Source organism: Chiloscyllium punctatum, chromosome 22, assembly GCF_047496795.1.
Source record: "Chiloscyllium punctatum isolate Juve2018m chromosome 22, sChiPun1.3, whole genome shotgun sequence".
In the NCBI taxonomy this organism is placed as follows: Eukaryota; Metazoa; Chordata; class Chondrichthyes; order Orectolobiformes; family Hemiscylliidae; genus Chiloscyllium; species Chiloscyllium punctatum.
The window spans coordinates 2,519,883-2,532,816 of record NC_092760.1 but is presented as its reverse complement, the minus strand read 5'-3'; positions in this window follow the sequence as shown (position 1 = coordinate 2,532,816).

Here is a 12,934-nt window from a genome sequence, read left to right as displayed (position 1 = left end):
CAGCCCCTCTGATTCAGCCCCTCTGATTCAGCCCCACTCATTCAGCCCCTCTGTTTCAGCCCCTCTGTTTCAGCCCCTCTGTTTCTCAGCCTCTGTTTCTGCCCCTCTGTTTTTCGCCCTCTTTTTCAGCCCCTGTGTTTCAGCCCGTCTGTTTCAGCCTCTCTGTTTCTCGCCCTCTGTTTCAGCCCCTCTGTTTCTCACTCTCTGTTTCAGCCCCTCTGATTCAGCCCCTCTGTTTCAGCCCCTCTGTTTCTCGCCCTCTTTTTCAGCCCCTCTGTTTCTCGCCCTCTGTTTCAGCCCCTCTGTTTCAGCCGCTCTGTTTCAGCCCCTCTGTTTCTCACCCTCTGTTTCAGCCTCTCTGTTTCTCGCTCACTGTTTCACAGCCCCTCTGTTTCTTCCCCTCTGTTTCAGCCCCTCTATTTCAGCCCCTCTGTTTCAGCCCCTCTGTTTCAGCCCCTCTGATTCAGCCCCTCTGTTTCAGCCCCTCTGAATCAGCCCCTCTGATTCAGCCCCTCTGTTTCAGCCCATCTGTGTCAGCCTCCCTGTTTCTCGCCCTCTGTTTCAGCCCCTTTGTTTCTCGCTCCCTGTTTCAGCCCCTCTGATTCAGCCCCTCTGTTTCAGCCCCTCTGTTTCTCCCCCTCTGTTCCAGCCCCTCTGTTTCTGCCCCTCTGTTTCAGCCACTCTGTTTCAGCCCCTCTGATTCAGCCCCTCTGATTCAGCCCCACTCATTCAGCCCCTCTGTTTCAGCACCTCTGTTTCAGCCCCTCTGTTTCTCGGCCTCTGTTTCTGCCCCTCTGTTTTTCGCCCTCTTTTTCAGCCCCTGTGTTTCAGCCCGTCTGTTTCAGCCTCTCTGTTTCTCGCCCTCTGTTTCAGCCCCTCTGTTTCTCACTCTCTGTTTCAGCCCCTCTGATTCAGCCCCTCTGTTTCAGCCCCTCTGTTTCAGCCCCTCTGTTCCTCGCCCTCTTTTTCAGCCCCTCTGTTTCTCGCCCTCTGTTTTAGCCCCTCTGTTTCAGCCGCTCTGTTTCAGCCCCTATGTTTCTCACCCTTTGTTTCAGCCTCTCTGTTTCTCGCTCACTGTTTCAGCCCCTCTGTTTCTTCCCCTCTGTTTCAGCCCCTCTATTTCAGCCCCTCTGTTTCAGCCCCTCTGTTTCAGCCCCTCTGATTCAGCCCCTCTGTTTCAGCCCCTCTGTGTCAGCCCCCCTTTTTCTCGCCCTCTTTTTCAGCCCCTCTGTTTCTCGCCCTCTGTTTCAGCCCCTCTGTTTCTCGACCTCTGTTTCAGCCCCTCTGATTCAGCCCCTGTGTTTCAGCCCCTCTGTTTCTCCCCCTCTGTTCCAGCCCCTCTGTTTCTGCCCCTCTCTTTCAGCCACTCTGTTTCAGCCCCTCTGATTCGGCCCCTCTGTTTCTCCCCCTCTGATTCAGCCCCTCTGTTTCACGCCCTCTGTTTCAGCCCATCTGTTTCAGCCCCTCTGTTTCAGCCCCTCTGTTTCTCGCCCTCTGTTTCAGCCCCTCTGTTTCTCGCCCTCTGTTTCAGCCCCTCTATTTCTCGCTCTCTGTTTCAGCCCCTCTGTTTCAGCCCCTCTGTTTCAGCCCCTCTGTTTCTCGCGCTCTGTTTCACCCCCTCTGTTTCTCGCCCTCTGTTTCAGCCCATCTGTTTTTCGCCCTCTGTTTCAGCTCCTGTGTTTAAACCCCTCTTTTTCCGTCCCTCTTTTTCTCGCCCTCTGTTTCAGCCCCTCTGTTTCTCGCCCTCTGTTTCAGCCCCTCTGTTTCTCGCCCTCTGTTCCAGCCCCTCTGTTTCAGCCCCTCTGTTTCAGCCCCTCTGTTTCTCGCCATCTGTTTCAGCCCATCTGTTTCTCGCCCTCTGTTTCAGCCTCTCTGTTTCTCGCCCTCTGTTTCAGCCTCTCTGTTTCAGCCACTCTGTTTCTCGCCCTCTGTTTCAGCCCCTCTGTTTCTCGCCCTCTGTTTCCGCCCCTCTGATTCAGCCCCTCTCTTTCAGCCCCTCTGATTCAGCCCCTCTGTTTCAGCCCCTCTGTTTCCGCCCCTCTGTTTCAGCCCCTCTGTTTCAGCCCGTCTGTTTCTCGCACTGTGTTTCAGCCCCTCTGTTTCTCGCCGTCTGTTTCAGGCTCTCTGTTTCAGCCCGTCTGTTTCAGCCCCTCTGTTTCTCGCCCTCTGTTTCAGCCCCTCTGTTTCTCGCCCTCTGTTTCAGCCCCTCTGTTTCTCGCCCTCTGTTTCAGCCCCGCCGTTTCTCGCCCTCTGTTTCAGCCCCTGTGTTTCATCCCCTCTGTTTCAGTCCCTCTGTTTCTCGCCCTCTGTTTCTCGCCCTCTGTTTCAGCCCCTCTGTTTCAGCCCCTCTGTTTCAGCCCCTCTGTTTCAGCCTCTCTCTTTCTCGCCCTCTGTTTCAGCCCCTCTGTTTCTCGCCCTCTGTTTCAGCCCATCTGTTTCTCGCCCTCTGTTTCAGCCTCTCTGTTTCTCGCCCTCTGTTTCAGCCCCTCTGTTTCAGCCCCTCTGTTTCTCGCCCTCTGTTTCAGCCCCTCTGTTTCTCGCCCTCTGTTTCAGCCCCTCTGATTCAGCCCCTCTCTTTCAGCCTCTCTAATTCAGCCCCTCTGTTTCAGCCCCTCTGTTTCAGCCCCTCTGCTTCAGCCCCTCTGTTTCAGCCCATCTGTTTCTCGCCCTCTGTTTCAGCCCCTCTGTTTCTCGCCCTCTGTTTCAGGCTCTCTGTTTCAGCCCGTCTGTTTTAGCCCCTCTGTTTCAGCCCCTCTGTTTCTCCCCCGCTGTTTCTGCCCGTTTGTTTCTCGCCCTCTGTTTCAGCCCCTCTGTTTCAGCCCCTCTGATTCAGCCCCTCTGATTCAGCCCCTCTGTTTCTCGTCCTCTGTTTCAGCCCCTCTGTTTCAGCCCCTCTGTTTCAGCCCCTCTGTTTCTCGCCCTCTGTTTCAGCCCCACTGTTTCTCGGCCTCTGTTTCAGCCCCTCTGTTTCTCGCCCTATGTTTCAGCCCCTCTGTTTCAGCCACTCTGTTTCAGCTCCTCTGTTTCTCGCCCTCTGTTTCAGCCCCTCTGTTTCTCGCCCTCTGTTTCAGCCCCTCTGTTTCAGCCCCTCTGTTTCAGCTCCTCTGTTTCTCGCCCTCTGTTTCAGCCCCTCTGTTTCTCGCCCTCTGTTTCAGCCTCTCTGTTTCAGCCCCTCTGTTTCAGCCCCACTGTTTCTCGCCCTCTGTTTCAGCCCCTTTGTTTCTCGCCCTCTGTTTCAGCCCCTCTGTTTCATCCCCTCTGTTTCTCGCCCTCTGTTTCAGCCCCTCTGTTTCTCGCCTTCTGTTTCAGCCCCTCTGATTCAGCCCCTCTGTTTCAGCCCCTCTGATTCAGCCCCTCTGTTTCAGCCCCTCTGTTTCAGCCCCTCTGTTTCAGCTCCTCTGTTTCTCGCCCTCTGTTTCAGCCCCTCTGTTTCTTGCCCTCTGTTTCAGCCCCTCTGTTTCAGCCCCTCTGTTTCAGCCCCACTGTTTCTCGCCCTCTGTTTCAGCCCCTTTGTTTCTCGCCCTCTGTTTCAGCCCCTCTGTTTCATCCCCTCTGTTTCTCGCCCTCTGTTTCAGCCCCTCTGTTTCTCGCCTTCTGTTTCAGCCCCTCTGTTCCAGCCCCTCTGTTTCAGCCCCTCTGATTCAGCCCCTCTGTTTCAGCCCCTCTGTTTCAGCCCCTCTGTTTCAGCCCCTCTGTTTCTCGCCCTCTATTTCTGCCCCGCTGTTTCTCGCCCTCTGTTTCAGCCCCTCTGTTTCTCGCCCTCTGTTTCAGCCCCTCTGATTCAGCCCCTCTCTTTCAGCCCCTCTGTTTCTCCCCCTCTGTTCCAGCCCCTCTGTTTCTGCCCCTCTGTTTCAGCCACTCTGTTTCAGCCCCTCTGTTTCAGCCCCTCTGATTCAGCCCCTCTGATTCAGCCCCTCTGTTTCAGCCCCTCTGTTTCTCGGCCTCTGTTTCTGCCCCTCTGTTTTTCGCCCTCTTTTTCAGCCCCTGTGTTTCAGCCCGTCTGTTTCAGCCTCTCTGTTTCTCGCCCTCTGTTTCAGCCCCTCTGTTTCTCACTCTCTGTTTCAGCCCCTCTGATTCAGCCCCTCTGTTTCAGCCCCTCTGTTTCAGCCCCTCTGTTTCTCGCCCTCTTTTTCAGCCCCTCTGTTTCTCGCCCTCTGTTTTAGCCCCTCTGTTTCAGCCGCTCTGTTTCAGCCCCTCTGTTTCTCACCCTCTGTTTCAGCCTCTCTGTTTCTCGCTCACTGTTTCAGCCCCTCTGTTTCTTCCCCTCTGTTTCAGCCCCTCTATTTCAGCCCCTCTGTTTCAGCCCCTCTGTTTCAGCCCCTCTGATTCAGCCCCTCTGTTTCAGCCCCTCTGAATCAGCCCCTCTGATTCAGCCCCTCTGTTTCAGCCCCTCTGTGTCAGCCCCCCTGTTTCTCGCCCTCTTTTTCAGCCCCTCTGTTTCTCGCCCTCTGTTTCAGTCCCTCTGTTTCTCGACCTCTGTTTCAGCCCCTCTGATTCAGCCCCTGTGTTTCAGCCCCTCTGTTTCTCCCCCTCTGTTCCAGCCCCTCTGTTTCTGCCCCTCTCTTTCAGCCACTCTGTTTCAGCCCCTCTGATTCGGCCCCTCTGTTTCTCCCCCTCTGATTCAGCCCCTCTGTTTCACGCCCTCTGTTTCAGCCCATCTGTTTCAGCCCCTCTGTTTCAGCCCCTCTGTTTCTCGCCCTCTGTTTCAGCCCCTCTGTTTCTCGCCCTCTGTTTCAGCCCCTCTATTTCTCGCTCTCTGTTTCAGCCCCTCTGTTTCAGCCCCTCTGTTTCAGCCCCTCTGTTTCTCGCGCTCTGTTTCACCCCCTCTGTTTCTCGCCCTCTGTTTCAGCCCATCTGTTTTTCGCCCTCTGTTTCAGCCCCTGTGTTTAAACCCCTCTGTTTCAGTCCCTCTTTTTCTCGCCCTCTGTTTCAGCCCCTCTGTTTCTCGCCCTCTGTTTCAGCCCCTCTGTTTCTCGCCCTCTGTTCCAGCCCCTCTGTTTCAGCCCCTCTGTTTCAGCCCCTCTCTTTCTCGCCCTCTGTTTCAGCCCCTCTGTTTCTCGCCATCTGTTTCAGCCCATCTGTTTCTCGCCCTCTGTTTCAGCCTCTCTGTTTCTCGCCCTCTGTTTCAGCCTCTCTGTTTCAGCCACTCTGTTTCTCGCCCTCTGTTTCAGCCCCTCTGTTTCTCGCCCTCTGTTTCCGCCCCTCTGATTCAGCCCCTCTCTTTCACCCCTCTGATTCAGCCCCTCTGTTTCAGCCCCTCTGTTTCCGCCCCTCTGTTTCAGCCCCTCTGTTTCAGCCCGTCTGTTTCTCGCCCTCTGTTTCAGCCCCTCTGTTTCTCGCCCTCTGTTTCAGCCCCTCTGTTTCTCGCCCTCTGTTTCAGCCCCTCTGTTTCTCGCCCTCTGTTTCAGCCCCGCCGTTTCTCGCCCTCTGTTTCAGCCCCTGTGTTTCATCCCCTCTGTTTCAGTCCCTCTGTTTCTCGCCCTCTGTTTCTCGCCCTCTGTTTCAGCCCCTCTGTTTCAGCCCCTCTGTTTCAGCCCCTGTGTTTCAGCCCCTCTCTTTCTCGCCCTCTGTTTCAGCCCCTCTGTTTCTCGCCCTCTGTTTCAGCCCATCTGTTTCTCGCCCTCTGTTTCAGCCTCTCTGTTTCTCGCCCTCTGTTTCAGCCCCTCAGTTTCAGCCCCTCTGTTTCTCGCCCTCTGTTTCAGCCCCTCTGTTTCAGCCCGTCTGTTTCTCGCACTGTGTTTCAGCCCCTCTGTTTCTCGCCGTCTGTTTCAGGCTCTCTGTTTCAGCCCGTCTGTTTCAGCCCCTCTGTTTCTCGCCCTCTGTTTCAGCCCCTCTGTTTCTCGCCCTCTGTTTCAGCCCCTCTGTTTCTCGCCCTCTGTTTCAGCCCCGCCGTTTCTCGCCCTCTGTTTCAGCCCCTGTGTTTCATCCCCTCTGTTTCAGTCCCTCTGTTTCTCGCCCTCTGTTTCTCGCCCTCTGTTTCAGCCCCTCTGTTTCAGCCCCTCTGTTTCAGCCCCTCTGTTTCAGCCTCTCTCTTTCTCGCCCTCTGTTTCAGCCCCTCTGTTTCTCGCCCTCTGTTTCAGCCCATCTGTTTCTCGCCCTCTGTTTCAGCCTCTCTGTTTCTCGCCCTCTGTTTCAGCCCCTCTGTTTCAGCCCCTCTGTTTCTCGCCCTCTGTTTCAGCCCCTCTGTTTCTCGCCCTCTGTTTCAGCCCCTCTGATTCAGCCCCTCTCTTTCAGCCTCTCTAATTCAGCCCCTCTGTTTCAGCCCCTCTGTTTCAGCCCCTCTGCTTCAGCCCCTCTGTTTCAGCCCATCTGTTTCTCGCCCTCTGTTTCAGCCCCTCTGTTTCTCGCCCTCTGTTTCAGGCTCTCTGTTTCAGCCCGTCTGTTTTAGCCCCTCTGTTTCAGCCCCTCTGTTTCTCCCCCGCTGTTTCTGCCCGTTTGTTTCTCGCCCTCTGTTTCAGCCCCTCTGTTTCAGCCCCTCTGATTCAGCCCCTCTGATTCAGCCCCTCTGTTTCTCGTCCTCTGTTTCAGCCCCTCTGTTTCAGCCCCTCTGTTTCAGCCCCTCTGTTTCTCGCCCTCTGTTTCAGCCCCACTGTTTCTCGGCCTCTGTTTCAGCCCCTCTGTTTCTCGCCCTATGTTTCAGCCCCTCTGTTTCAGCCACTCTGTTTCAGCTCCTCTGTTTCTCGCCCTCTGTTTCAGCCCCTCTGTTTCTCGCCCTCTGTTTCAGCCCCTCTGTTTCAGCCCCTCTGTTTCAGCTCCTCTGTTTCTCGCCCTCTGTTTCAGCCCCTCTGTTTCTCGCCCTCTGTTTCAGCCTCTCTGTTTCAGCCCCTCTGTTTCAGCCCCACTGTTTCTCGCCCTCTGTTTCAGCCCCGCCGTTTCTCGCCCTCTGTTTCAGCCCCTCTGTTTCATCCCCTCTGTTTCTCGCCCTCTGTTTCAGCCCCTCTGTTTCTCGCCTTCTGTTTCAGCCCCTCTGATTCAGCCCCTCTGTTTCAGCCCCTCTGATTCAGCCCCTCTGTTTCAGCCCCTCTGTTTCAGCCCCTCTGTTTCAGCTCCTCTGTTTCTCGCCCTCTGTTTCAGCCCCTCTGTTTCTTGCCCTCTGTTTCAGCCCCTCTGTTTCAGCCCCTCTGTTTCAGCCCCACTGTTTCTCGCCCTCTGTTTCAGCCCCTTTGTTTCTCGCCCTCTGTTTCAGCCCCTCTGTTTCATCCCCTCTGTTTCTCGCCCTCTGTTTCAGCCCCTCTGTTTCTCGCCTTCTGTTTCAGCCCCTCTGTTCCAGCCCCTCTGTTTCAGCCCCTCTGATTCAGCCCCTCTGTTTCAGCCCCTCTGTTTCAGCCCCTCTGTTTCAGCCCCTCTGTTTCATCCCCTCTGTTTCTCGCCCTCTATTTCTGCCCCGCTGTTTCTCGCCCTCTGTTTCAGCCCCTCTGTTTCTCGCCCTCTGTTTCAGCCCCTCTGATTCAGCCCCTCTCTTTCAGCCCCTCTGTTTCTCCCCCTCTGTTCCAGCCCCTCTGTTTCTGCCCCTCTGTTTCAGCCACTCTGTTTCAGCCCCTCTGTTTCAGCCCCTCTGATTCAGCCCCTCTGATTCAGCCCCTCTGTTTCAGCCCCTCTGTTTCTCGGCCTCTGTTTCTGCCCCTCTGTTTTTCGCCCTCTTTTTCAGCCCCTGTGTTTCAGCCCGTCTGTTTCAGCCTCTCTGTTTCTCGCCCTCTGTTTCAGCCCCTCTGTTTCTCACTCTCTGTTTCAGCCCCTCTGATTCAGCCCCTCTGTTTCAGCCCCTCTGTTTCAGCCCCTCTGTTTCTCGCCCTCTTTTTCAGCCCCTCTGTTTCTCGCCCTCTGTTTTAGCCCCTCTGTTTCAGCCGCTCTGTTTCAGCCCCTCTGTTTCTCACCCTCTGTTTCAGCCTCTCTGTTTCTCGCTCACTGTTTCAGCCCCTCTGTTTCTTCCCCTCTGTTTCAGCCCCTCTATTTCAGCCCCTCTGTTTCAGCCCCTCTGTTTCAGCCCCTCTGATTCAGCCCCTCTGTTTCAGCCCCTCTGAATCAGCCCCTCTGATTCAGCCCCTCTGTTTCAGCCCCTCTGTGTCAGCCCCCCTGTTTCTCGCCCTCTTTTTCAGCCCCTCTGTTTCTCGCCCTCTGTTTCAGTCCCTCTGTTTCTCGACCTCTGTTTCAGCCCCTCTGATTCAGCCCCTGTGTTTCAGCCCCTCTGTTTCTCCCCCTCTGTTCCAGCCCCTCTGTTTCTGCCCCTCTCTTTCAGCCACTCTGTTTCAGCCCCTCTGATTCGGCCCCTCTGTTTCTCCCCCTCTGATTCAGCCCCTCTGTTTCACGCCCTCTGTTTCAGCCCATCTGTTTCAGCCCCTCTGTTTCAGCCCCTCTGTTTCTCGCCCTCTGTTTCAGCCCCTCTGTTTCTCGCCCTCTGTTTCAGCCCCTCTATTTCTCGCTCTCTGTTTCAGCCCCTCTGTTTCAGCCCCTCTGTTTCAGCCCCTCTGTTTCTCGCGCTCTGTTTCACCCCCTCTGTTTCTCGCCCTCTGTTTCAGCCCATCTGTTTTTCGCCCTCTGTTTCAGCCCCTGTGTTTAAACCCCTCTGTTTCAGTCCCTCTTTTTCTCGCCCTCTGTTTCAGCCCCTCTGTTTCTCGCCCTCTGTTTCAGCCCCTCTGTTTCTCGCCCTCTGTTCCAGCCCCTCTGTTTCAGCCCCTCTGTTTCAGCCCCTCTCTTTCTCGCCCTCTGTTTCAGCCCCTCTGTTTCTCGCCATCTGTTTCAGCCCATCTGTTTCTCGCCCTCTGTTTCAGCCTCTCTGTTTCTCGCCCTCTGTTTCAGCCTCTCTGTTTCAGCCACTCTGTTTCTCGCCCTCTGTTTCAGCCCCTCTGTTTCTCGCCCTCTGTTTCCGCCCCTCTGATTCAGCCCCTCTCTTTCACCCCTCTGATTCAGCCCCTCTGTTTCAGCCCCTCTGTTTCCGCCCCTCTGTTTCAGCCCCTCTGTTTCAGCCCGTCTGTTTCTCGCCCTCTGTTTCAGCCCCTCTGTTTCTCGCCCTCTGTTTCAGCCCCTCTGTTTCTCGCCCTCTGTTTCAGCCCCTCTGTTTCTCGCCCTCTGTTTCAGCCCCGCCGTTTCTCGCCCTCTGTTTCAGCCCCTGTGTTTCATCCCCTCTGTTTCAGTCCCTCTGTTTCTCGCCCTCTGTTTCTCGCCCTCTGTTTCAGCCCCTCTGTTTCAGCCCCTCTGTTTCAGCCCCTGTGTTTCAGCCCCTCTCTTTCTCGCCCTCTGTTTCAGCCCCTCTGTTTCTCGCCCTCTGTTTCAGCCCATCTGTTTCTCGCCCTCTGTTTCAGCCTCTCTGTTTCTCGCCCTCTGTTTCAGCCCCTCAGTTTCAGCCCCTCTGTTTCTCGCCCTCTGTTTCAGCCCCTCTGTTTCTCGCCCTCTGTTTCAGCCCCTCTGATTCAGCCCCTCTCTTTCAGCCTCTCTAATTCAGCCCCTCTGTTTCAGCCCCTCTGTTTCAGCCCCTCTGCTTCAGCCCCTCTGTTTCAGCCCATCTGTTTCTCGCCCTCTGTTTCAGCCCCTCTGTTTCTCGCCCTCTGTTTCAGGCTCTCTGTTTCAGCCCGTCTGTTTTAGCCCCTCTGTTTCAGCCCCTCTGTTTCTCGCCCGCTGTTTCTGCCCGTTTGTTTCTCACCCTCTGTTTCAGCCCCTCTGTTTCAGCCCCTCTGATTCAGCCCCTCTGATTCAGCCCCTCTGTTTCTCGTCCTCTGTTTCAGCCCCTCTGTTTCAGCCCCTCTGTTTCTCGCCCTCTGTTTCAGCCCCACTGTTTCTCGGCCTCTGTTTCAGCCCCTCTGTTTCTCGCCCTATGTTTCAGCCCCTCTGTTTCAGCCCCTCTGTTTCAGCTCCTCTGTTTCTCGCCCTCTGTTTCAGCCCCTCTGTTTCTCGCCCTCTGTTTCAGCCCCTCTGTTTCAGCCCCTCTCTTTCAGCTCCTCTGTTTCTCGCCCTCTGTTTCAGCCCCTCTGTTTCTCGCCCTCTGTTTCAGCCCCTCTGTTTCAGCCCCTCTGTTTCAGCCCCACTGTTTCTCGCCCTCTGTTTCAGCCCCTTTGTTTCTCGCCCTCTGTTTCAGCCCCTCTGTTTCATCCCCTCTGTTTCTCGCCCTCTGTTTCAGCCCCTCTGTTTCTCGCCTTCTGTTTCAGCCCCTCTGATTCAGCCCCTCTGTTTCAGCCCCTCTGATTCAGCCCCTCTGTTTCAGCCCCTCTGTTTCAGCCCCTCTGTTTCAGCCCCTCTGTTTCATCCCCTCTGTTTCTCGCCCTCTGTTTCTCACCCTCTGTTTTTCGCCCTCTGTTTCAGCCCCTCTGTTTTTCGCCCTCTGTTTCAGCCCCTCTGTTTCAGCCCCTCTGTTTCTCGCCCTCTATTTCTGCCCCGCTGTTTCTCGCCCTCTGTTTCAGCCCCTCTGTTTCTCGCCCTCTGTTTCAGCCCCTCTGATTCAGCCCCTCTCTTTCAGCCCCTCTGTTTCTCCCCCTCTGTTCCAGCCCCTCTGTTTCTGCCCCTCTGTTTCAGCCACTCTGTTTCAGCCCCTCTGATTCAGCCCCTCTGATTCAGCCCCACTCATTCAGCCCCTCTGTTTCAGCCCCTCTGTTTCAGCCCCTCTGTTTCTCGGCCTCTGTTTCAGCCCCTCTGTTTTTCGCCCTCTTTTTCAGCCCCTGTGTTTCAGCCCGTCTGTTTCAGCCTCTCTGTTTCTCGCCCTCTGTTTCAGCCCCTCTGTTTCTCACTCTCTGTTTCAGCCCCTCTGATTCAGCCCCTCTGTTTCAGCCCCTCTGTTTCTCGCCCTCTTTTTCAGCCCCTCTGTTTCTCGCCCTCTGTTTCAGCCCCTCAGTTTCAGCCCCTCTGATTCAGCCCCTCTGTTTCTCGCCCTCTGTTTCAGCCCCTCTGTTTCTCGCCGTCTGTTTCAGCCCCTCTGTTTCTCGCCCTCTGTTTCAGCCCCTCTGTTTCTCGCCCTCTGTTTCAGCCCCTCTGTTTCTCGCCCTCTGTTTCAGCCCCGCCGTTTCTCGCCCTCTGTTTCAGCCCCTGTGTTTCATCCCCTCTGTTTCAGTCCCTCTGTTTCTCGCCCTCTGTTTCTCGCCCTCTGTTTCAGCCCCTCTGTTTCAGCCCCTCTGTTTCAGCCCCTCTGTTTCAGCCCCTCTCTTTCTCGCCCTCTGTTTCAGCCCCACTGTTTCTCGCCCTCTGTTTCAGCCCATCTGTTTCTCGCCCTCTGTTTCAGCCTCTCTGTTTCTCGCCCTCTGTTTCAGCCCCTCAGTTTCAGCCCCTCTGTTTCTCGCCCTCTGTTTCAGCCCCTCTGTTTCTCGCCCTCTGTTTCAGCCCCTCTGATTCAGCCCCTCTCTTTCAGCCTCTCTAATTCAGCCCCTCTGTTTCAGCCCCTCTGTTTCAGCCCCTCTGCTTCAGCCCCTCTGTTTCAGCCCATCTGTTTCTAGCCCTCTGTTTCAGCCCCTCTGTTTCTCGCCCTCTGTTTCAGGCTCTCTGTTTCAGCCCGTCTGTTTTAGCCCCTCTGTTTCAGCCCCTCTGTTTCTCGCCCGCTGTTTCTGCCCGTTTGTTTCTCGCCCTCTGTTTCAGCCCCTCTGTTTCAGCCCTTCTGATTCAGCCCCTCTGATTCAGCCCCTCTGTTTCTCGTCCTCTGTTTCAGCCCCTCTGTTTCAGCCCCTCTGTTTCAGCCCCTCTGTTTCTCGCCCTCTGTTTCAGCCCCACTGTTTCTCGGCCTCTGTTTCAGCCCCTCTGTTTCTCGCCCTATGTTTCAGCCCCTCTGTTTCAGCCCCTCTGTTTCAGCTCCTCTGTTTCTCGCCCTCTGATTCAGCCCCTCTGTTTCTCGCCCTCTGTTTCAGCCCCTCTGTTTCAGCCTCTCTGTTTCTCGCCCTCTGTTTCAGCCCCTCAGTTTCAGCCCCTCTGTTTCTCGCCCTCTGTTTCAGCCCCTCTGTTTCTCGCCCTCTGTTTCAGCCCCTCTGATTCAGCCCCTCTCCTTCAGCCTCTCTAATTCAGCCCCTCTGTTTCAGCCCCTCTGTTTCAGCCCCTCTGCTTCAGCCCCTCTGTTTCAGCCCATCTGTTTCTCGCCCTCTGTTTCAGCCCCTCTGTTTCTCGCCCTCTGTTTCAGGCTCTCTGTTTCAGCCCGTCTGTTTTAGCCCCTCTGTTTCAGCCCCTCTGTTTCTCGCCCGCTGTTTCTGCCCGTTTGTTTCTCACCCTCTGTTTCAGCCCCTCTGTTTCAGCCCCTCTGATTCAGCCCCTCTGATTCAGCCCCTCTGTTTCTCGTCCTCTGTTTCAGCCCCTCTGTTTCAGCCCCTCTGTTTCAGCCCCTCTGTTTCTCGCCCTCTGTTTCAGCCCCACTGTTTCTCGGCCTCTGTTTCAGCCCCTCTGTTTCTCGCCCTATGTTTCAGCCCCTCTGTTTCAGCCCCTCTGTTTCAGCTCCTCTGTTTCTCGCCCTCTGTTTCAGCCCCTCTGTTTCTCGCCCTCTGTTACAGCCCCTCTGTTTCAGCCCCTCTGTTTCAGCTCCTCTGTTTCTCGCCCTCTGTTTCAGCCCCTCTGTTTCTCGCCCTCTGTTTCAGCCCCTCTGTTTCAGCCCCTCTGTTTCAGCCCCACTGTTTCTCGCCCTCTGTTTCAGCCCCTTTGTTTCTCGCCCTCTGTTTCAGCCCCTCTGTTTCATCCCCTCTGTTTCTCGCCCTCTGTTTCAGCCCCTCTGTTTCTCGCCTTCTGTTTCAGCCCCTCTGATTCAGCCCCTCTGTTTCAGCCCCTCTGATTCAGCCCCTCTGTTTCAGCCCCTCTGTTTCAGCCCCTCTGTTTCAGCCCCTCTGTTTCATCCCCTCTGTTTCTCGCCCTCTGTTTCTCACCCTCTGTTTCTCGCCCTCTGTTTCAGCCCCTCTGTTTTTCGCCCTCTGTTTCAGCCCCTCTGTTTCAGCCCCTCTGTTTCTCGCCCTCTATTTCTGCCCCGCTGTTTCTCGCCCTCTGT